The following is a 25,282-nucleotide window of genomic DNA, read 5'->3' on the forward strand; positions in this document are numbered from 1 at the left end:
ATTTGTTGCCAGAGCGATTTGAATCAACATCATTGCTGGGACATGTTGGTTTGTGTGTGTTCCCAGGTCACACCAAGGGCACTTTTTTTTCCCATGAGTAATGATGTAATCTTCTTCATTACCCTTCTTCCTAGTTGGCGATAGCCCTCGGTGCTTCTATCATTATGTTTCCAATGCAGAGCATAAAACAGCCCTCTTCTATCAGGAGCTTAGATACTGCAAGCTGGTGTTTGTGCGGGTACTGATAATGAGGGACCATTATATTTGCATTTGTCCCCCACTCCCCGACACAGCGATAGCTGTGCCAAACTACAGTACATACAAGATGGACCAAACTTTGTCTGTGAGGAATGGACACACAGGCACACACACACACACACACACATTCTGATTTATGTGTGTCGAGAGGACCTAAAACAGCTGTAAGAGTAATAATATTTACCACCCAAAATTTTGAATAGCAATGATAATCCTTAACTAAAAAGTGTGAATTGGAAAATTCTTATATTTCCTCAGCTTGATATGTCATTAAAGTCCTTCTTAAGGATTAGAACTCAAGATCAGTATCACGACTATAATGGCAAGAGCATTTGTTCTTCATGTTTTACTGTGAGTTAAGCCCGTGCCAACATGAAAGAGGTTAAAACCTTGTGCAGTTTGATAAACAACGGATTACTTTGATTCTAAAAACAGCACCGCACACTCACATTGCAGATGTCAACAATTAACTTTAATGTGACATAGAATTACGTATCGCACACACACACACACACACACACACACACACACACACACACACACACACACACACACACGGATAACACATGCGCTAAACAGAGTTGGGTCTGAGTAGTGCTGCTGGAATGAATTTTCAGATGTACATTGAGAGTCGCTTGCTTGCACACAGAAGCCTAATTTCCCGTTCAAATTTTACGTTCACGTCTCATTAGGAATAGCTCTTTCACTCTGCTCATTATCAGTGTTTGACCTTTTGGACTGTCTGTTTGTAAACGTGAACAGCAGCCACTGGACGCCCACTAAGAATAGCTTATTATTTAGCTCAACACATGCTGATAAAATAAGATAGGCCTACACTCGATGAGCTGTTGTTGTCATGGCCTGGGCCAATATGGGACATCTACAGTAAAAGATGCTTGCTTGGACACCGATATAGTTTTCTCAAGCGGAGTAGGAGCATGAGCCCAAAACAAGATCAAACAGTCGCTGTGCTTACTGGGGCTTTTTTACTCCTTTCAAACTTCACCCATGCTCCCTTATGCAAAGTCTCATTGGCATGAATTAATAATACATCTTCAAACAAATGCAAATTCATTCACTGTGTCCTCTCTTTCTCTGACAAATGCTTAGGTGTGTAGGCGGACCATGTGATTAATTGTCTCAAGAGTAGGATACTGCAGCCACCATGGCCTTTGGCATGCCTTACTTTTACCGAGTTTTATATTTGCATCATATATACACATATATACGTTCGCCAAAGACATTATATAACAATGAATGTGATGTTATAATTGCTCATTTCTTCAATTCTTCATTAAGCGTGAAAGAGAAGTACCAAGGTGCAGAGGTTGACTACATATTTGAACAGATGAAAATGTGACACACATGCAGTATGATATAAGCTAAGAAGAGGTTCACTGTGTCTTTTATGAGCTATGCCTGTGCGTGGGCAGCTGTGGAATGCATAAAACATTTTCTTAACTATTCAAAGTTGTGAAGGAGTCAGTTTTGGAAGGAGTGGGAGTGAAGGCTAGGGGATATACAGTATTTGGGCAGCTGACAGCTGCGTGTATAAGCTTGGGTGTGTTGGTGATAGGAGTGGGACTTGGTGGCGTTTGAAATGCAATGAGGTACGTTTGAAAAGCGCTCCTGTCACAGGTAAGCAGGGCAGCAAGAGCAAGAAAATGTACCATGATAAAAGTAAAAGTGCCCAAGCTTTAGGGTGGCATGTGCTCTCTGAGGGCTTTTTGCTGCTCAAAAGCACTCAACACCACAGGCACTTGATACAAAAGCCCCCCCCCACTCCCCCCAAAACATACACACATGTACGCTTTGATCTGTATGGAAATAGCCCCCAGATTTTTGGGGTCCAAAGTAGAAAGCCCTGATTTTGGGACCAAAGCGTGTGCGCGTATGTGTCAAAAACAAAGCTTCGATTCCATCACCGGACTTGATTCCCTTGATGTTGCCTTCACTTTCATGCATACTGTAAGGATAAAGATACGCCTTATAAATCAATAACTGCAGAACGGCACCCTTGGAACTTGCCTTTGGTGTGATGACGTCCTCATCTGCAGCTTATTGCGTCCTCTCTAGCTTTAATCTGCAGTCACACATCACAAGCTATTGAATGTCACAGCAGTGCTAGCTAAAATATTGCTTTCTTTCAAACTTGGTACAGTTTAAACATGTGGATTGTTGAATTTATGAATGTCATGGCCTTTCAGGGTAATGACTAATTATGAGAAGATCTTGAAGAAGAATGTCAACACTTTGAAATCAGTTCACATGATATTCGCATTAGGATTAGGGATGGCAAGATACCATTTGCTTATATCCGATACAGATACCAATACTGTAGCCTCAATGATTGGCCAATGAGGAGGCAACAGAAGGGAGAAGAATAGAATATAAATGTGTAATAATAAAAGGAGGCTTTTCAAAACAATAGAGTGAAGGTGGTGGGAGACCAGAAATAAAGCAGAGTTTAACAAGAGGGAATTGTTGCAAATTACTGAAAGGATAATTGTTAGTATCTAATAAAGCAAGCCACAATCACCCTGTGCTCTAGCACTGATCAATGGCCAATGCGTTACAGCCTACAAGGGACTAGGAGTTCAGGGAAGAAAAACTGTTTGCATCCACACAACTAAATAATGAACATTTAAAGGGCCTCAAGCTGTGAGGTGATGTAGCATGGCATACTTAATCTGATATTAAGCAGCACGCAGCAAACACCAAATATAAGGGTAGTATAAGTGGGGTAGGGTAGGGTAGGGTAGGGTAGGGTAGGATAAAATAGGGTAGGGTAGGGTAGGGTAGGGTAGGGTAGGGTAGGAGAAGAGAGGATACCTTTATTGTCGTCACGTACACATAGAATGTATAGCATAAGGTGTTGAAATACCATCCTTCACATTACCGTTAATTGCATAGACAATGTATGAAATGTATTGCACAATGTCGAGATACCATACCTTCACAGGATGATTAATTGCTTGTATGAAGGGATAGTGTCAGGAGTTCAGGGTGGTGATGGCGCTCGGAAAGAAGCGTTCTCAGTCTGTTGGTCGTTGGGGGGTGGGGAGTTCTCCCTTAGTTTCTACATTTCTTTTGACTGATTCAAACCCTTCCATCCGAAACTATTAATCATATCCCTACTGATACCAAAAATTCTCATAATTCAAAAATACAAACTTTTCACCGTTAGAATGCCCACAAATATAACCCACAAAAAATTACTTAACTTAATTAAATTACCTAACTTAATTAAAAATTATTTTGTTTTCCTCCAATAATTCCTACATTTTTTATCAATTTACACCATTCCATTGGGAAATACTCACCCTTTTTTATTATTAGATTATGATATTGTTTTTGTTCTTCTGTAACTTGTACCTATTTTACAGGTACAAATCATTGCAACTTTAAACTGTTCAGCTTCTTGTGTATTAGCTTACCCAATGAGGCAGCCACGTTGGCCAAAACATGAGGTATGCCACGCATTCTCATCCCCAGGATTCTCCAGTGGGCCAGCCATTTAGACTGGGACACTATATGCATCCTGGATTCTCAACCCCAGGCCTCCTCAGTGTGACAACCGGGGTTATTATGTGCACACCAGATTCTCGCACCTGAACCTTCCCAGTATAGCAGACATATTGAACAGGGATAGTCACACCCCAGTGCAGTGGCCATTTTGCACAGGGGCATTAGGCACAGCTGGGAATCTTTTCCCTAAACCCCATCTGGGACACCTTCCTTCCTTCCTTCCTTCCTTCCTTCCTTCCTTCCTTCCTTCCTTCCTTCCTTCCTTCCTTCCTTCCTTCCTTCCTTCCTTCCTTCCTTCCTTCCTTCCTTCCTTCCTCTTTCTTTCGCTCCTTCATCCCTTGAAATGTATTTATTCGCTAAACAAATTTATATTGATGTTTGTAAAATGTACAAGTTGGGATAAATACATTTTATATTTGTCAGAATAATCAATATTAAATGTGTTTGCCATTTCTTCGAGTCAATTCCCGCTGAAAGATAGCCTACAGGTACTTAATCTTAAGAAGAAGAAAAACAAAATCACACAAGTCTTGATCAGAGTATGAATAATTTTTGGGTAATGCTTCCACAGATACGCCACACGCCTTAAGATGTTTAGTATGTGGTGAGGGTGTATCAGAGAGGACAGGCGTGGACAACTTCCCATCAAACTTATTCTCACTAGGCTCTCCATTTTAGCATTCACAACAGCAACAGTAGCTTTCTTTTCACCCTCAAATCGCTTTCATAGAGTAGGAGCTCTAAATCCACCTCTGTGCGCCACATCCCGCTCAGCTGTGCTTCCGTGTCATCCAAATAGGGCAGGGATAATTGGCTCAGCAAACATGGTCTTATGGAGATTGCCCACTCCTATTTGTTTCCACAGACATTTTATCCCTCATAAGATGAAGTCCTTTATGATCTTATACAATCCAATGCAATTTATAGTATAATCTGATGGCATTTGCTATAATACAACTAGCATTATGTCTATAAAATGTAGCAGAAGCAGGGCTTCACTGCATCCACATTGGGCCTTTAATTACACAAAAATATCAACTTTTTCTTGACATAAAAGCCAGTATATGTTGACAGCAGCTGTTGTTTCCAAACCCTATGGCCATAAACCACAACTTTCATAACTAACTTAAATGCTTTTTGGAATAAAATAGACGAGGAGGATGCTGTTTCTTTCAAAACAAGGCCTGTCCACTTCTTTTTCCCGATCTACTGGGTGTCGTGAGTGAAACAGTGGTTTGAGAACGGCGAATCACGTTTCAACATTGTGACATTTCAAATCTCAGCAATGAGATGGTTGTCAAGGAGATGCCTCAGTCAGATGTGTCAGCCGCAAAGGTCTGATTTCTTTCAAACATTGTTCGCTTAGCTGTTGAGATGTAACGTTGGTGCCATTTGGACAAGCGCAGAAACTCTCAAGGTCTTTGGGCTTGTGCTCAAAATCTTCCACCATCTTTTACAGTCTCAGCTGCAAACGGGCCAGGAAGCCCCATATTGACAACCTATGGATGACCCACACTTGATATAATATAATCAAGTTTTTACTGTATTTTCAAACACAACCTGCTCTTACCTGGTCCGTGTGCTCAATTTAACCCTTTGCAAGAAAGCACCAGAATGTATCCTCAATTTTTCAGAATCAGTGATGAAACTGCAGGAAAGTGCCAGAGCCAATCTTGATAAAAGATGCATGCTGCTGTGGTGTGTTGGGGATATGGTGAGACAGGCTGAAAGACAGATAGATGGAAGCAGCTGTCAGAATGGTTGTTTGTAGCCCCTTGCATGCTGGGCTTAGGGGAAACAATAAACTGCATCATTAGGACACCTGTCATTCACGAGTCGTTTGTCGACGCCTCTGTTAGCTTTAAATACCCACATGAAAGCATCACATATGGAGAACATAGGTCAGAGTCATTAGGCACTTAATTTAGCAAAGGAAAAGATATCTTCGGGGCCTTCAGCTATGTCAAGTTCAATTTATGATCTTTGCAAAACTGCAATCATGTCGAGTCCCGGTACATTTTGCTATGTGGAAGCGACTTGCGATCACTGAAAAATTGTGGCTGTGCATGGCCATAAGAAATACGCTTACTAATGAGGCAGTGTCTTGCTCTGTCAGATACAGGGGAGCTCATTTTTGTATAATTGACACTAATGTACCCCATAGGGCTGATTATTGGACTTGTTAGCGAATGAAGTTTGCATCCTTTTATGGGTCAAAAATGTGTCATGGGAATATAAAAACAACAATTTTGAGGCTGTTATGCCCGTGTCAAGCCCCATCGTGCCCCCAAAGTGCAACGTTGAGCCTTATTTACTTTGTGTCAAGAGAATATAAAAAACAACAATTTTGAGGGTGTTATGCCTGTGTCAAGCCACCGTGCCCCCAAAGTGAGCCCTATTTCTGGGAGTAATAGGACATACGGCATCATGCTAAAGCGGTCTGTGCCACACCCCCTTATCCGCGGTGCGGTGGTATGATCCACGGATACTGTTATATCGGCAAGGAGGCTCGGCAGCATCAGCAACACCAGCGAGTCTCGTCGGGTTCAAGTGCAGCTAATATCAGCTTGCCGAGCTCTCTCCTGTCACCGCACTGCTCTGCCTGGCTCTCCTAGACTCCCTTCCTCTCCGCTCGTCTGAGGCAGCGTCAACGTCAAAACCACGCCGGCAGACTCCGAGGATCGCAGCGAGGTGTCTCAGTCACGTTTGGCAGAGGCACAACGTCACGGGGTTCCGATTCTGCCGGGGGATTGCTCCGCATTTGGATCATAAGCGTGGATTTGGACCGAAAAGGAATGGCTGCTGCACGTCGGGAAGGTAAGCGTCCCGTTCTGGCCTGTGGTGGACTCACGCACGGCGTGTGACTGACCGCTTGTCAGCACTGTTGCATGGCTGAAGGCGGCTCGGCTCGGCTGCTGGGACAACATGAGTTCACAGGAAATGATCATCAGCTGTTCATAGTCTGCGTGCTGTAGTGTGCAGTTTGTGCAAGGGACACCGTCGGGCTACATGGGCGCGTGCTAATGCTCTAAGCACCTCTACGTGTATAATGTACACACAGGAAGCACGCCTTTGAGATAAACTGCTGACAATTAGTCAACTTTATGCTTGGGAAGTGCCACGCTGGCTTCGGTCCACTCGCAGCCTTCAGCTGGTGAGTGTCACTCCATCAGCATCAGCACCAAGGTAGCCTAATGATGCAAACAGGGCCACATGAGGTCCACAGGGTTTAGATCTCTCCGACCGGAGCCGTATCTCTTCCAAAAATTGAAAAAAAGTACATATTCGACTGATTTTATACAATGCAAAAGTGTTATACTAAAGGACATTGACAAATGGAACAGATCCAGGAGGCAAAGCCGAATGAACAATGTTTAGGAGGCTCCTCTAAATCAGTAACATTTTGAATCTGTGCGAATCCCACACCGGATTTTATTATTGAGCTAGATATTTATTTTTTCCACATTGGATGACTTTATAATGAATTAGGGTGAGTAACTAAGGGCAACAAAAATACAGTTGGATAAATCATAATTATTATGAAGCTGCCAAAATGTTTCACCAGTATGGATATGCTCGGATAAATTGAAATTATACCTTCTATTTTCTTCACACTATAATTGCTTTCAGTAACCATTCCAACTAAAGGAAATTTGTACAAATAAGCACGCGTGCACGCACGCGCACACACACACTCGCTCGCACGCACGCACACACACTCACACTCACACACAAGTACAATGTATATGCACGCACACACACATATAGTGTGTGTGCGTATATATATATAATATATATATATACACACACAACACACACACACACAAATATGTATATACACACACACACACACAAACACAACACAAATAAAAAAATATATATATTCCAATTCGTCACAATGTGCTATTCATCCAGCAACCATTACAATTCAGGCAGAAAATAGTATAATGTACAAATATGTGTGTGTTTTAAAACTAAACACGGGTATGTGTGACACTGTTCTACAAGAAGCCGTTCATGGAAAGGTAACTACTGTTCTTTCTTTATTTATTTATTTTCTCGGCATGTGCCCTTTTGATAGTGAAATAAGACCGTCTGTCTTGGCTCTTTTTTTCCTTTCTTTTTTAACAGAGCATCTGTGCATGGGGGTTAGCGACTATACACATACAGAAGCTGCAAACCCTTTCTCACACACTCCCACACACAACCTGGAATTCACACATGCGCACACGCGCACGCAGGCGCGTGCGCGTACATGCACACACGCACACACGCACACGCGCACACAGTGTGTGTGCCTTAAATTGTTATCTACTACATACGGACACTTTTTAGTTCATGCCCTATTACTGGAGATTAACAGCATATCTTGAATGCCACACCCATTATGGCGGGTCTTTGAATTGAAATGTCACATTACCAATTACACACCCAGCTCATACCACTGATAAGGCATTGGCATTTCTGTCAGTCATCCAACATGGCTAATCAATCCGTCCAACATTCCGCATTTCACTTTCAATCATACCAACTTGAGCCAGTTGACTCCTGAGCAGCAGTTTGAGGCCAGCCGTGCGGCCATACTAATGATCTCGTTCAGCTGTTGCTCTTTCGTTTTTTAATTTTCAGTCCTATTGCAGGAGGGTTCACACATATGGGACTGTGGAAATTTGAAGCAGCATGCAAACTCATGCCGTCCTCGAGTGCCATCATAATTACCGTGCAACGTTAAGGTCTGCCTGTCACCATTTTCCATTGTCCTGTGTGGAGAAGACTCTAAAAGTCATCACACGTGCGATGCGCCTGAGGTTTGAGGGAAACTGCATTGTCTTCACGTAGCGCGGCCCTGTACCAAACAGCAAGGGGGTGCGAGTAGAGGAGCGTGGGGGGTGTCCTTTTTTGTTATCCAGACCTGCATTATTAATAAATTTTCATTCCAGGAATGCTGTTGCCCATGGCACTGTAATGCGCCCCTCTCCTGTGGAATTGCTCAGACGTTTCTCTCTGCCCCACAATGTTGCTGCCAAACGACTTTTCCTTAATAAATTTGAGGTCATGAATTAGTGAGAGGACAATGTGAGAGGCACAGGGGGATGTTCATAACATAACACACCTCGTACTGCTCAGAGCACTCCGCTCACTGCTGCAATAAGAAGCAATTTGAAGCCCAGTGTGACATTTCACCACCCACTTCTATCTCTACATGCCCATCATATATGATAAGAATGTAATTGCCCGTAAAGCTAAAATGTTCACCACTCTGGTGATCATTTTAAAGTAAAAGAACCCTTGCCAGTCGAGCAATGAGATGCTAAGACCAGACTTTAATGCACAAAACACACACACTTCAACAAAAAGGTACATATCTTCTCGCTGAAAAGTAATGCCGCTCCATCATCAATAGAAATTATAAAACAAATTCTGCAGTGCTCATTAAGATTACTTCCAATCCAGTGGCAATTGTTGACTCCTCCAGAAAAAAAAAAATCCAACGCTGTAATAAAAAATAAAAAAAAGCACAAGACAATAATTGCACTCTTTAAAATGTTTTATTGAGATATTTAACATTGTATGTTCCTAACCTAGAAGCTGAAATTTCTTCCAATTTAACTGGTCAAATTACCCATGCAGTCTCTAAAACAATCATCTCGAAGAGTTGGCAAAATAAGAGACAATATTTGATTTGAATTGTACTCATTGCAAGACACTTACTGTTCTCTGCTCGTGCAGCAAAACATAACACACTACATTCTGCCCCTAACATTTCATATTTTAATATTAGATTAAATTGCAAAATGGTTAATTGGATTCACAATAAATATTATTTTATGCTGAAACTAAATTAAGAGAAAAAAAGTATCAAAACCACATTCATCTTTGCTTCGTGTTAGTGCGGATAAATTCACACACGCACAGATGCAGGCATACACACGCACACGTACAGGCCGAGTTGTAGCGTGTATGCCGGAGGCAATCTTCTTTTAAGTGTTTGGCTTTGTGTCAACTGGCATCTCCAGCTCTTTATTCCTTCTTGTGTTCCTCCATTGGGCTATGGGCAAAAGTCAGGACTATATGTGCTTTAACAAGAGACAAAGCGTTATATGAGAATTGTATTGTGAAAATGCAATTTCAGCCTTCCTTCATACTCATGTACCTTCAACACCCCCACTTCTCTGGTTCTCAAGACAGAAGCACCAGAGCTTACTGGTCAAGCCACTCCACCTTTTTTTAAAAAATGAGCTTAATTTGTCAAGAGGAGTGTGGTGTGTGTGTGTGTCTTTTAGCATGTGAAGAGGAGTGCTAAAGGAGCGTGGCTTGCTGGAGGGCTGAGACAGAAAAGCTGTCAGAAAGAGGCTGCGGTCATTTCTGAGTGCTTAATTTGTCTCTAGTGGATTGTGACATATTGTGAGCTTTTCTATTTAATTGGTCTCTGAAGGTAATGTAAGGATTGTGTTATTCAAGGCGTGTTGTTTTGTTTTGGCGTGTAGCATGCGTGTTAAGCAGAAATTCCCGCTAACCTCACGCGCTGCTACGCTGTCATCCGCCAAAGCACACACACACACACACACACACACACGTTACACATACAAAGAAAAACAATGTCCACCTACAGGGACACATTCCTCACTGTGAAATTTTTATTAATCAAGTCAGTGGACAATTTTAGAAGAAGGAAAATCAATGTTTGTTTCTTCACAGATTTATTGCCACGTAAATTGTCCTTCACCTCGGCCTGCAAATCTTGGCATTGCTGTCAAAACAATTAAGTCAAAATCCATTATATTTGTCTTGTTGATACAAAGGACAAAATTGAATGCGTTCCAGAAAGCCTTTGCGGAGAGACGGGGGATTCGCCTTCCGTTTAATACACATTATCGAGGAAGGTAGGGTTCAGTCCAAAAAAACTTCCCATTTAAATCTTGTTCGTATCAAAATTAACCTTGAAAAAGAAAGTCAATTTCAACCATGATTGAACCGAAAGCAAGATGGCCACTCTTCTTTTTTTTTTTTTAAACAATTAAGGGACAGATCATCCATCAAATTTGGCAACTCGGTACTTAATTTATTAATATGATTAATTAATATGTGTAATTTGCTTCAGGACTATGAAATGATTTACTTGGGCAAACTACGTACTTGGTTGTTGCTTCTTTGCAATATTAAACTGTGATTCTATGCTGTACATTCCCTCTTCTAAACGAGTTCATTTATTTGCTGCTGAATTGGTAAATAGCCTCATGTGTATATCAGTAGTAATATTCATGGCTTTACTTTTGCTGGATTATCATGAATTATTCACTCATGGAAAAGATGAATCGTGCCAAAATGGTGCTTGATGCTTCACTGTTGGAGGCCTTTTTGTATACATACATGAAGTACAATCAGGTTCATTAATTTTTTCAGCATACGGTTATTTTTTGTTGCGGAGGTTAATTTCAGTGCGAGTCTTGCTCCATGCTAAATTCTTCGATGTTTTTTCTAGGATGTGAATCATTGGCCAAATTGACTCCCAATTGCATAGGGAGAAGCTCTCTGCTAAAAAAGGCAAAGTGCACAAAGAAAAGTCATTTGAGCAAATAAAATAACCAGAATATACTCCAAGAAAATTGTGGCTGGATTGTGCAATCATTTTTCAACTAACGCCAGCCTTAGCTTCTGAAATTACACATTTTACAGAATTGACTGAGTGTTATTCCGACACAATGTGTCTCGAGAAATAGTCACGGGTTTTGTATGATAAATGTACCTAGTATTAAGAACAATGGGTTCATTTGTTGAGCAGAAATATGAGAACTATTCTCGGAGAGTAATTTTGTCTTGTATAATTTTAACATGGAAAGGAAATAGATGGCAAGTAAATAAGAGGTTAAAGTTAGAAAAAAGTTGAATTAAAAGTAAAGTATTTTAATGTGGCCCAAAAATTCCATCCTAACCCTGATATGTGTTTCTGTTATATCACCCACAAGAACCAGAGCAGCAGCGTGTACCTGAATGAGTCTTCTCGCCATTGGGAACGTGCTCCGCTCTTTGTTCCTGTTCAAGGCTGCCACATTCTGCCTGTCCATGGAAACACCTATACAGTTCAGGAATAAGAATCTACGGGGAGCAGGAAGCCATTTCAGAATCAGATTAAGGATGTCAGGAAAAATCTTTCTCCTGGATCATATTTTTCCATTTTTTAGATGGCAAACCTCACGATGTAAAGCAATGATGGAAGACTATTCCCGTTAGCATTCGGAAATTAATCTCTTCTGCTGCTTAATAGTAATACTAGATCTCTTCAGCAACTCCTCTTCAGCGCACTTATTTCTCCATAATCAAGCACTTAATTAAGGAGCTATGCAGGAAGTTCTGTCTCACTTGCTAACAACTGAATCCAATTTCTGGCATTGATTTATCAATTAATTCTGCTTCTGTAATGCCACCACTTTGCTTATCTTGGAGAAGTAGAGGTTTTAGCAGCCAAATGCATTATTGAAAGAGGATTTTTAGCAAGCAGTGGCTGATGCAGAGAGCTTAGGCGCTTGTCAGTCTTTTTGGAAAGCTTTATTTGCAAACCGGGTTAGTGTGAACAGCCTTTTAGGCCTGCGAGGAGGACAGTGACATGTATTTATCTTGCGAAAGAGGAGGAATATCAATTGTGTTGAATAAGGCTTTGCCTTGTCAGGAATATTGATTAAGTGGTTTTGGGGGGTGTCTCTAACACTGTGTGTGTCAGTCTGTGTCTTTATGGTCAAATTCCCCCGAGGCTCTGCAAGGAAAAACAGAACGCTGCATGTTTCTCTTTGCATAGTCTCAATCGTTTTTGTTCAAATTTTGGGGCTCGGCAGATGACTTAAAATCACTTAGCAAGTCAAAGTGAGTATCACGTAACAAACCTTGGTGTCTATATCTCATCCGACCTTTTATTTAAAGTAGAAAGGTGGCCCTTGAAAAAACAGGTGGATGCGGACGCTCACACGGAAACCCGTATTGAAAGATCATTCAAGTACAGCTACTTTTGGATGTTGACGCACTTCTCACTCGCTGTGTTGATCAGTGGTTTGACCCCTATGCTTCAGAAGCATGGACTAGGTTGCTTTCTTAGTTTGCAACAAAAATCATCCTCAAACGTTTTTGTCCTGAACTTGGGCTAAACAAATAACATTTTATACTTTGAGGAGTCATGTTGTAGTTTGCACAAGACATTAGTTGGCAGTGTCACATCACAGAATAAAATGAAGTTTTATTGTAAGATCAGAGTTTTCTTTTCCAGTGAACTTTGACTTGTTTCACCACATTTGTTTGATCTGCTAAAGGGAAAAATAATTAATTTTGAAATTATGTCAAAAACACTTTAAATGCGCTCTGAAATTTTATTTCAATAAATGTGGCAAAAATAAGAGAAAAAAAAAAACATTCCACATAAACAGAAAAAAAATCGCAGTGGCAAACTAGCATATTAGAAGACAGCTGAATGTAACCTTAATACAAAGGAAACTTCTTCAAATGATATGTACATGACACATAAAACTAAATAAAGCCCCAACAGCTGACTTGTTTTTCTTGAGAAATATGAACACATCATCATGATTGCAGACTTATTAAACCTCATGAATACCAAGTCAAAGTAAAATCGAGTCATGCCTTTTTGGAGATTTCTAGTGTGTTTTTACAAAATGTAACCGGGCTTGGAAACTTTTCTTTGTAAACTACAGCTTCTGTCATGCCACCCTCCTCTACAGCCCAGAAATATGATGAAAATGCGAGATTTTTGTCACATGTATTTAACAGTCAGTACTTGCCAGTATTTTCTGCAGCTCTTCAGTGTTGCTGTTAGCATCTTGGCAGCCTCCCTGACTGGTTTTTTTCTTCTTTTTCAAGTTTGGAATGATGGTTGGTTCTGGGTAATGTCATTACTGCGCCATATTTTCCAATTACCAGACTAGTCGTCTTTACATTGTTGCATTTCATTTTTGAAAATTATTTTGTCTTGACGGACGCCTTGAACAATAAGATTTTTCTGATAATGAGGAGGCTCCGAGCAGACCATGGGTTGACAGCAAGTGGGACAATGGTCTGAGATGGATAAAAACAGGTGGATTTTGCCCGTTTAATTCATATTTCACAAACAAAACATTAGTCAGAACACTGTGTTTCGACTAGTTGAGCTGCATAGAACATAGTATTGCAAAGAAAATTTGGGGGTTGACCTCCTCTTTGAATATCAGGGATTGTCCAGAAAAATTGTGATTGGTGCACCCCTAATGTGTAATTTTCATCTACAGTAATTACTGCTTTGCCACCATCTTCTGACATGAATGAATGAATTGTTTAGAACATGTAAACTGGACATCAATCAATCAAATGAAGAACAATAAAATAAAAAACAAAAACAGGGTGAAAGCCATGTAAATTATGACTTTGTATAAAAGCTAGGTACAAACAGAATACAATATATTACACATAATGGGCAAAGTTTACTTGTCTGAAAAGGAGTGGGAGGAAGTAGGATTTATTTAATCCCACCCCTATCCAATTTAAGACTAAACATTTTTTTAGTTACCTGTAACAGAGTTGTTACTTTACATATTACTGTCCGTTACTTTCACATGAATAGAAAGGAAGCAAAAAAAATGCAACTAAATTATGTAATTTCAATGTGCTCGTAGCTCATAAGTGTCAATTCTTTAAATTTCTTAAACATCTATAGGCAATTACAATTATTTTTTTTGGGGGGTGTCAATTACTCACTTAATAATTGACTGTAATAATACTTTAAACTGTGAATATACCATGAAGTCTGATTCAAAATATCATTTCAAATGAATTTTAAAGCTGTACCCTAAAAGAGAAATTGCTTACGGATGAGCTGTTTAAAAAATAAAAATGCACTGGAACTGAATGTTCCAAAAACTCGCTGTAAGCTCCACTCACAGCTTTATCTTAACTCTTCTTGCCAGAATAATCACAATGAGGCAAATTTGTCAATAGTGAACCACAAATATACAGGGGATTCCTATACATTTAAAAATAGTAATTGGGGAAAACAATACAGTACCAAGAGAAAACTCACTCAAGCATCAAGAGCAAGCATGTAACCTTGATGATTTGAGATCCAAATCTTTTGATTATGAGAGATATGCATGTTGCATCGTGCTGCCGATTCCACAATGTCTAGTCAAAAATTCCAATCAATCATTGAATCGACTCGTATCATACCAGTTCTTATTTATCATGTTCTGAACATATTAGAAACAGTTGATTGAATTTGTTATGTTTGCAAACAGTGCTGGGTAGTCATTACTGTATTCCTTCCTACTCTTGAGAGTTACGTACTATATGGTTTAATGTAATGCTCGCGTGAAGAGTGACAGTAGGATGCTATTTTAGATTATGTGAATGCTTCATTGTTGATGTTATGGGGTCTTAAGCTTGTATGTTTCCAATTTCAAGGATCAAGGATGCAAGTGGTGTGGTGTTGTGTCAGGTCCTGGCTTGTGTGTGACTGGTAAACTTTGCTTTATCAGCGAGAGATTTCAGGCTTGATCAACTATGAAAGTGCAATAACATGATGGGAGGACTGTGGCCCATTGATAGCTAGCTTGTATTCATCAATTAAAAGCCCATCACTTCATGCCTCACTTAGCAATCTTGCCATACTTCAATTCCTTTCATTTTCTCTTCCTCCAGAAGTATCATTTGATTATTTTCAGCATTTGAGCCTCAGAAACAAAAATAAAAAAAATAATGATAATTTTGCTCAGGGAATTGCAAACATGATTGATTGCCTTTAATGAAAGAAATTGTGAAGACATTTTCCATTTTGGAAATGTATCTTCACAGCAAAATCAGCAGTGTTATTTCAACACCTATGGAGTTAAATGTAATGCTTCAAAAGTGTCTATATTGGGCCACACTAAATATAGATAAAACAACACTTTTAAAAGTGTTATTTAAGTGGGAGTTAAAACAACTCTGGTGGTGGTTAAAATTTAAAACTACCGTATTTTCCGGACTATAAGGCGCATCGAACTATAAGGCGCACCTTCAACGAATGGCCCATTTTAAAACTTTGTCCTTATATAAGGCGCACCGTACTATAAGGCGCACCATTAATGCATCATGTCAGATTTTTAATCCAAATCAAATCATTCTCCATTTTATCTTTTTTATTTCAACTTCAGCCACAACAAATTACTTTAAAATCACTAAATAATGATCCATAGTCTTCATGATTCATAGTCTTCAGCGGGCCACTTATGATTGATTTCATGACACAATGCTTCGGGCCAGTTTAAATTGAGGAATTTGGTCCATATATAAGGCGCACCGGACTATAAGGCGCACTGTCGGCTTTTGAGACAATTTTGGGTTTTTAGGTGCGCCTTATAGTCCGTAAAATACGGTATTCAACAACTGGTCAGTGTTTTTTGTGTGATTTTATCCTACATTAGTGTGTCGTGTTAAATTAGTACACCATTTAGTGTTGTACTTTTTAACACTCAAAACGGGTCCTAGCCCAGTTTACATCGGGCGAAAGGCAGACTACAAGCTGAACTGGTCACCAGCCATTCGCAGGGCACATATAGAGATGAACAACTAGCCACACCCACATACACACTGTCACTGAGCGGGAATCAATCCTACACTGCCTACACACAAGTCGGGCAAGTGCACCACTACACCATCAGCAACCAATTTTTTCAATGTATTTTATTTATATATATTTTCAGAAATGGCTTAAGCACAGCTACTTTCAGGGCTTTAGGAAAGTCACTTGACCGAGGTGAGCAATTGGGCACTTCACAACGTTATTTTTACACATCTGAGGCAGAGAGGTAAAGTCTTGCTTGAGGGCAAGTGGATTTCTCAGTGTTTTTCTTTGTCGTTCCTGTGGCCTGTTTAGAGAGCAGGATTAGCGTGTGCAAACAAGCTTCACTGAAATGTGCAAAGGCCAGAGCTAACAAATAAGGCAGCTCCCTTTCTCAGGGTCTCAAAGATGCTATGAAAATAAAACCTTCTCACCATTGTGAAAATGTGTCTAAAATCCTGGAGCTGTAAAGCATTTTTCAGAGGAGCTAATAATGTTGGCTCCACTTTGCCCTGCATATTCTTCTCATTTATTTAGCAATGTGAAACTCAATTGTTCTGCGTCTCCTGGCCTCCTCCGCCTCTCCTATTTGATTTTGCATGCCCGACATTAGAATTTCAAAATGTTATCTGGAGATTGGAAATGTATGAATTATGAGTCTCATGCTCTTTGCACATGACTATTTCTACCACACTGTTTCCTCATTGCTGCTTGACCCTCATATGGACTTCAAGCCTGATTTGATTTGCCATGCAAATCTATTTAAACTTCTGTATGTCATCCTTGATCACGCCTCTAAGCAGATTTACTAAAGCAGCACAGTTGTCTTTCATTTTTCTGGATGGACAAGAGTGGATCAAGTCTGTGAAGGGACCAATATTGTTGCAACTGTGCAGTGATTGATTCCAGAGTCTCATGAATTTGTCAAGAGAATGTGTATGCATGAGTGTTTATGGAGACAAAGGGTTAACACTGGGTAAAAGTGAATGGGGGGATAGCGGTGGACGGGCAGTGCTATAATGTGATGCATGCAGTCCACTTTGTGTAGTTATTTAAAAATGACCACAGAGGAGTTCATTACACAAAGATGAATTATAGCTTTAATGTAAATTAGAACTGAAATGACATTCATATACTCATATAGTTCAGGTCCATTAGTGGACTCTCTTGAGATGCGCTTCAAATGTTAAAACTGCATGGTTCCCTTGTTTTTCTCTTGTAAAATGTAACATTAGTCCATCAACACCATAATATTTTATTGCTAAACAAATATGACTGCTCTGTGGTTAATACAGGAGCTTGGGATTCATTAATCATTTAAATTCATGAATATTACATATTGTCCTGCATGGAATAAGATCACTTCCCTAGTAGTAGCAGCTCACTGATGAAATGGACTATAAAGCATGACACTGTAGATACACTCATAACTATGAGTGGAAAAATGAAACGGTAATGCGTTGCGGCCTCCGTACGAACTCCGCAAGGTAAAGGAAGTATTGGAGTCTGTGTGTCAATTCACCGTATGCAGAGCTCCGTAAAGTTTCAGTATGGTTTCTATTATTTGCGGATGCCGCGTGGTGTATTTTCATGAAGTTGAAGAAATTACACCGGACAGACAGGAAATCGGGTTTCGGCATACGGGATAAATGTGGTTTATTTTGTAACAAAACCGTTTTTGCCGAACTTCTTTTTTTATGAAAACATATTACATATCGATAACATACAGACCTCACATTTCAGCTTGACATGAGTCGGACATTTAAAAGACAAAATGAGCAGGGAATAAATTAAACATGACAAAATAAAACAATTTAAACACAAAACGTACGTACCCACGGTAGAAGAGCCAAATTCCGATAAATGAATGTCCAATAAACGTATCAATGTGAATGAAATGCAAGAGTGGCTATTGTTTACAAATAGCTCTCGAGATACAAGGTTGTTAGCACGGGAACTCAACTCTTCAGCGTGAACCCCCGTGATCTTGTGGTGCAGATTTCCGGACATCCACTGGACACCACCGCAGTCGGTATGCATTGCAATTCGTTCATGACGTCTCCACAAACAGCAATCCAGTCAGTGAAGCACTTACAGTAAGTAGTTGCATATTGTATGTGTACTCGGGGAACCATCAGAATTCCCATGCTATATGTGCACATTGAAGAGTGATTAGGGAGACGTAATCAGGTTTTGAAGAAGTATTATTCAGAAGTAGAACCCACTGTGAAAGAGCTAATTATTTCAACTTGCAAGCATTTTTAGGACTATGAATAGTAACTGCACCACACTGAAATGGTTCCGTTCAAGCCTCTAGTCTGGTGTTGTTCTAAGGTGCCACACGCTGACTTGTCCTCCAGAAAACCCATGCGTCTTGTTTGAAGTGAGCTTGGCTCTAGGAAACAACCTCTAGGTTTTGACATCAAAACCAAGAATCAAGCCCCATAATGGGCACCCCACTGTGGGGTAGAATTAGAGGGAATAACCCCGACCAGCAGGCTTACGTCTCTAAATGCAGAGGCCTTGGAGGACACAATAGAGGCTGTAAAGCACATAAGATGGGGGAGAGTGCAACATAAGTGAGAACGAGGTGAGAGACAGCATGTAACCCAAGGGTGGGCAATTAATTTTACAAAGGGGACACATGAAAAACTGGAACGGTTGTTGAGAGCAACACCAATATGGTAACCTCAACCATGTTCCATATTAATTCAACGCTTGAAACACATGAAATTGTCTTATTTTAGTAAGACTTGTGTGGATAGAGCTATGAGATATAGTCCTACATATGTATCGTAGTGCGATACAAAAACATGCACTGTAGGATATGTCCTTTGGTTGTCTAGATCACTATTTTGCTGTGTGGGATATTGGGTTGCAATTTCTATTACGTCATACTTATGCCTTATGTCATTCTTAGGCATGAGTAATCCATGTATGCTGAATCCAACTCTTGGACTAATTTAACACTAATTTAACAGTTGCATTAAGTATGTGTTGATTGGTCATGCCTAAAATAACCTGCGGCCGTGACTCAGCGGGACATTTGGTAACTGGAGGTTTGGCAGATCGTATCCCGCTCTGTCTGAGTCATGTGTCGTTGTGTCCTTGGGCAAGACACTTCACACACCTTGCCTCCAGTGCGACAAACACTGGTGTATGCTTGGGTGCCAAAGTTTAATGGTGGTCGGAGGACTGGAGGCGCACACTGAGAGCCAGGCTTTTGCCAGCCTTCCTCAGGAAAGCTGTGGGTACTTATGTATTTTACCACCACCAGAGTGTGAATGGGTAGGACGAATGCATCTACTGTGAGCGCTTAGTATATAGAAAAGCGTGACGTGAATCAATCATGGTTTCTTTATTTATTTAATCGATTACTCGACAAATAAGTGATTCAACAAAGCCAGTCTGGATTTCAACATCTTTGCACATCTTTACAAATCAGACTTAGGATTTCTAAAGATATTGTAAAGTAACACTGGTTGCTTAATAGTAAAGGTTTTCAAATCACCGTATTTTGCGGACTATAAGTTGCTACTTTTTGCACAAGGTTTGAACCCTGCGGCTTACAGTCCAGTGCGGTTTATGGATTTGTCACAATTTTTATGATATTGTATAATTTGTACATATTTTCTTATATATGGAAATTAAACATTAAAACACCTGCGGCTTATAGTCCAGTGTGGTTTACATATGAACAAAACAAGTTTTTCCCCTAATTGAAGCTGGTGCGGCTTATATTCAGGTTATATTACGGTAAATTAATATGTATTCGGGTTTTTAAAGTCCATGTAAATTCACGTAGAAACGTTAATCAAGTTTTTAAAATTCTTAATAAGACCCCTGCATTATCTTTCTTCTAGCTCTGAAAGAGCTGCCTGGTGACAACACCACCTGGCTTCAGCACGACAACTGCCAGGGCCGTCATTTCAACGGTTCTGAAACTTTGATGTGTCATTACGCTGTTTGAATTGATTAACTATATCCCTGGCCTTTTGACTTCTCCCAACTCTGTACATCATTTCCGTGGTGTAATTTAATCATGTTAAAAACTATAAAAATATTTTTATTCCTTCAACTAGCCCGACCGTCAATTTAATGGCTCTATTCATTTCCATGTAAATCTTTTGCACTGCTGGGACGCTGCTGCGGGGTTACCATAGCATCCATTGATTTCTGAGAAAAGCTGTGTGCCACCATAGTTCACCATAGTTCATAAAAAAGATAGAAAAAAATCTAAGTATTGATGAGGCTGTGTTTGAGGAGTGATCGCCTGATGGCTTGACTGACAGTGAGTCAGAGAGAGCAGTCACTCCCCCCCTTGGCCCAGAGTACATGTCGCATCACATTCGCCACAATATAATGCATACTGAGATTAGCTGGAGAAATGACTCTCTGTCATGTGTCAGATAAGAAGGCCAATATACAAATTCCGCTAGCCTTCTCTATGCAGAAAATAAGAGTGTTGCCAACATTACGACCAGAGTTAATGTTTTGAAAACTAGATGCTTGAGGTGTCAAAAAAGTTGCTATATATAGCGAAAATGTAAGTGCAAAGTTGGCAGCACTGAAGACACAAGTCATAGCTCTTGCTGACTTGTTCCAGCTAAACCCATGCGTATTAAAACAAAAGCACTGCTTTTACAATTAAAGCACCTCTTATTTATATGATTTATTTTTACTGGGCTGGTCAGAGACTGTGGATGTAGCCTGTGGACTATACTTTGCCCATATCTGATGTAATCTGTACTGTAATGGAATCGGATATAGGTTGTTTGAAAGAAAATAGAAGAAAACATTGCACATCAAACAAGAGCCAACATGTCAATCTATATATGTGCTCCTTCTGTGTGTATCCTGCACATGATGGTGAACAAGGCAGTTCACTGGGTGCGTGATACGATGCCTTCATTCGTGCATGGAAGTGTGTGACATACATGAAACAGGACAGAGAGCCTCTGAGGAGACAAACGGCAGTCAGTGCCTGCAGCAAGCTCAGAGCTCACGGGTAATGTATACTCACACCCCGCTGTACCAAAGAGAAGGTGACACCAGTCAATCCCATTCTGACAAAGCAGCAGAGATAATAGTGGGCTTTGATTTCCCACAACATGTATTGCCAGTAGAAAGGAAAGGACTCAGGATTACACCTCATTGTATAGTTCTGTGAGACAAAGATAATTATGACGCTGTGGGCCTGGTTTACTTAGATTTCACATTGCCACTCTAACAGACTGTGCACATTGTTGGTGGATGTGTAACTCGTGATGCACTCGGATTGCAGCATGACGCGGAAATGTGTGTAAAAGTGATGCAGACAGCCTATTTAAATACGTTTTTTGTTTTAGCAAGCTTTGATAACACTGCTCAAAAGCTAAATTTATTCAGTGATGGATTTATGTGTCCCCAAAGTTATTCTGACGCTGACTTAAAGAGAGAGATCTTTATTTTATTTCTAGAGCGTCAGGTTTTTGAAATATATGGGTTTTAAGTATGATCTATAATATCTAGTGAAAATCCAAATTTTACCATGCATTAAAATTTATAAACTGTGACGTTTCTGGAAAATAAAATCCATATGTTGCTGAAGCTAAGTCTTAATTGATAAATATTATTAAATATACTGTTATATCACATATTTACTTATCACACTATTTATTGTTATGAATACCTGATGCATTAGAGAAAAACAAGGGCAATTTTGAATCAGTGTAAAAAAATCTTCTAGAACATTTTACTTGCATCTCTGATTTAAAAAAAATAATAAAATATAAATATTTTCTGACCAGTATTTTCACCAAGGCAAATCTGGGAGAGCAACACAAATGTGGTGATATTGGGTAACAGCTTCTATAAAACTAAACCTCTTTTTTTTTTTAAAGTAAAAACGATCTCCAATACTTAATAAATAAAATTACAGTGCTCGTACATTTTGTTACTTAGTTAAATTTAAATGGTTGCCTTTAAATCATTGAGCATAGAGTTTTCTCGAGTTGTGTGAATGTCACAAGAAAAGCAAAGCAAGACAAAAATATCTTAGTAGCTCCAGCACACCTGCGACCCTTGTAAGGAAAAGCGGCTCAGAAAATGGATGGATGAACGGATGTGTCGGCAGCCAGTCTGGACGTGTGTACCACTCCTGATAAGACACTAAAACTTTGAAGGAGAGCATGTTTTATGTTTTCTATAAAATAAATTCAATAAAAGCAATTTAATCAGAAAGGTGTGCTTACGGATTAATGTATCCTTTGAGTTCCATCAACAAAAAAGGGGAGTCTACTTGCTATTCTTCTTATTAGATGTACCCAACTTTCCTTGTGTTGGCTGAGTCACATGAATGTAGGCATATTTTGATGACTGCCAGAGAAGTAGAAAAACATTTAAAATGGACGATATAAATGAAGCTAAAATGACTAGCGTGTAAACCTTAGCACTAGTGATTTGATGAATTTCCGTGACCAATTTAAAGGCATTTGATAATAAGAAATCGGGTTGTTTGATCTTTATGACTGCTTTTTTACAGTGTTACGGATAGATAGGTTTGTTTTTGATTCGGAAAGGGCGAGGTTCGCAGAAGCACCTTATCCATACAAGTCAAAGTGTGGCCGGACACAGTAGTAGAATAAGTGTTTGCTTTATTCTCTTTTCCATCCAATTCATATAGCATCAAAATGACTCCGCCTGATATTGTCATCTGCGTATTGCTTCTTTTTTAGTAAAGTGTCAATAGACTATGATGTGTGTGGAGAATGCATGCTGACCCACTGACGTACATTAACGTGACAAAGGACCCCTTCGGCTGCCTAAAAACATGTATTCTAAAAAAAAAAAAAAAACACTTTCTATACAACGCGCTTTCAGGGTTTACGCGATTCCCAGATTCTGGTTCGTGTGTAATCGAGATTTAGGTGTACTTGTCTTTTAATGTCCGCTGTTGTCTGCTGGCACCATGTTTGAAGCGGAATCATTTCTCGCTTTCTTAGTTGTAGGTTTAAAAAAAGGGTTATTCTTCACCAGTAAATATCTTCTGTATTTGCTGCCTAACACCACTTCTTTTGTTAACAATAAACATTTTCTTTCAGTCTCTCTACACAAATTTGATAGCTTTCTGGTAGCAACTTACAACTCATTGCGATGTCTTTTGTAACTAAATCTAACCATCAAGTGCAATATATCCTTTCACCGTCACATGGCACTGGACTCAATGGCAGCCACTGAAAGGGGTAAGAGAATAGGTGCTTTAGTTGACAAGAAAATGTGAGGTAAGCCAGATTTGGATGGGAACGACCACATTTTAGGGTTGCTCTGTTTAGAGTGCGCATCTGGAACAAAGGTGGAAGGGAAAATCCATTCATGCAAAAGGCATTGTTACATGCTTTTGTTATCAAGAGGGGGACAAACAAGTAGGAATGATAGGAGAGTGCAGAGCTTTTAATAACAATGCGAGTTACAATAGCATCCTCAGGGGGGTGAAAGTGTGTGTGGGATGAATGGGTAAAAGAGATTTGGCCCAATTTTTGACTTCAGTACTAGGTCATTTTTTTTGTGCACATAAGAGTTTGTCTAACCGAGAAGGGTGAGCATGAGAGCAAGTGAAAGAGTCTTTCGGTTGGAATGAAAACATTATTGTCTAGGTAGAAAGGTCAGCTGTATACTTGGATGGTATCAGGTTGGTGGTGATCACCCTTTGCTGCATATCTTTGAGGTATTGAGCAGGCACACTCTAATGGCTTTGATATATGGACTACAGGACTCCCTGAAGAGGTCAATACCGCAGCACTTTGTCTCTATGAGCAATGACCCTCTCAAGCTCCATTTAGAAGCTTTATACATATCTGCCGGAAATACTTCAGACTGGGCATAGTACCTGAAAGCTAATCAGTGGTGGCTTTGCATTAGGGACGAGAGGTGCCATACCCCACCACATTCAGACAGATAGTTTTCTTTTAGAGTAGGTATTCAATTGCAAATGCAATTATAATACCTTCATAAATACAGACATAAATACTTATTGTAACAGAGACGTTTGGAGAATACCTCATTTGGTGATGGGTGTCTGTCAAACCTCCTGTTCCTGTCAGGTCAGGTCGTAGTCCAGTGTCATGCTGTCAGTTTGTCATTCAAAAATGTGATAGTTTATGTGGCAGGTAAGCCATCAGTAGTGCTAGGAAAATAATGAGCTAAAAAGTGCACTGACTTGTCATTTCATAAACCTTTTTATTTGAACCCACAGTGCCATCTCAAGGAGTCAGAAAACACGACAACTGCTTCATGAAGCAGATTTGAAGCGGCATTTTCCAGTAGCAACCAAAGGCCAGCGGGAAAAAATATCGCCATTGCTTTGCCTGCTAATTAAAGTAAACAGTGTTAATTATAATAATTAGGGCTAGGTGATTATGGAAAAAATAATCATCACAATCATTTTGATTCACTTTGAAAATTTCAAAACTTCCTATTTGTTCGACTCCCAAAACTATACTACTCAAAACTATCATCACCTCTATGTCTTTATTACTGCACATTGTACACTTTCTTATTGAACACGTTATTTAATTTGTTACATCCATCCATCCATCCATTTTCTGAACCGCTTAGTCCCCACGGGGGTCGCGGGAGTGCTGGAGCCTATCCCAGCCGTCATCGGGCAGTAGGCGGGGGACACTCTGAACCGGTTGCCAGCCGATCGCAGGGCACACAGAGACAAACAACCATTTGCACTCGCACTCGCACTCACACTCACACTCACACCTAGGGATAATTTGGAGTCTTCAATCGGCCTACCAAGCATGTTTTTGGGATGTGGGAGGAAACCGGAGTGCCCGGAGAAAACCCACGCGGGCCCGGGGAGAACATGCAAACTCCACACAGGGAGGGCCGGAGGTGGAATCGAACCCGCACCCTCCTAACTGTGAGGCGGACGTG

The 25,282-nt window shown here is 40.1% G+C and overlaps 1 protein-coding gene across 1 annotated transcript in view; it reads left to right on the forward strand.

The window, feature by feature from the left end:
• Positions 1-6,273: 6,273 nt before the first annotated feature.
• tenm1 (teneurin transmembrane protein 1) overlaps positions 6,274-25,282 on the forward strand; it is a 198,043-nt gene continuing 179,034 nt past the window's right edge. Inside the window, exon 1 of the mRNA XM_037262466.1 lies at positions 6,274-6,603. The gene's annotated coding sequence lies outside the window, so the exon portion shown is untranslated. The remainder of the gene's footprint in view (positions 6,604-25,282) is intronic.

Source organism: Syngnathus acus, chromosome 10 (genome assembly GCF_901709675.1).
Source record: "Syngnathus acus chromosome 10, fSynAcu1.2, whole genome shotgun sequence".
NCBI lineage: Eukaryota > Metazoa > Chordata > Actinopteri > Syngnathiformes > Syngnathidae > Syngnathus > Syngnathus acus.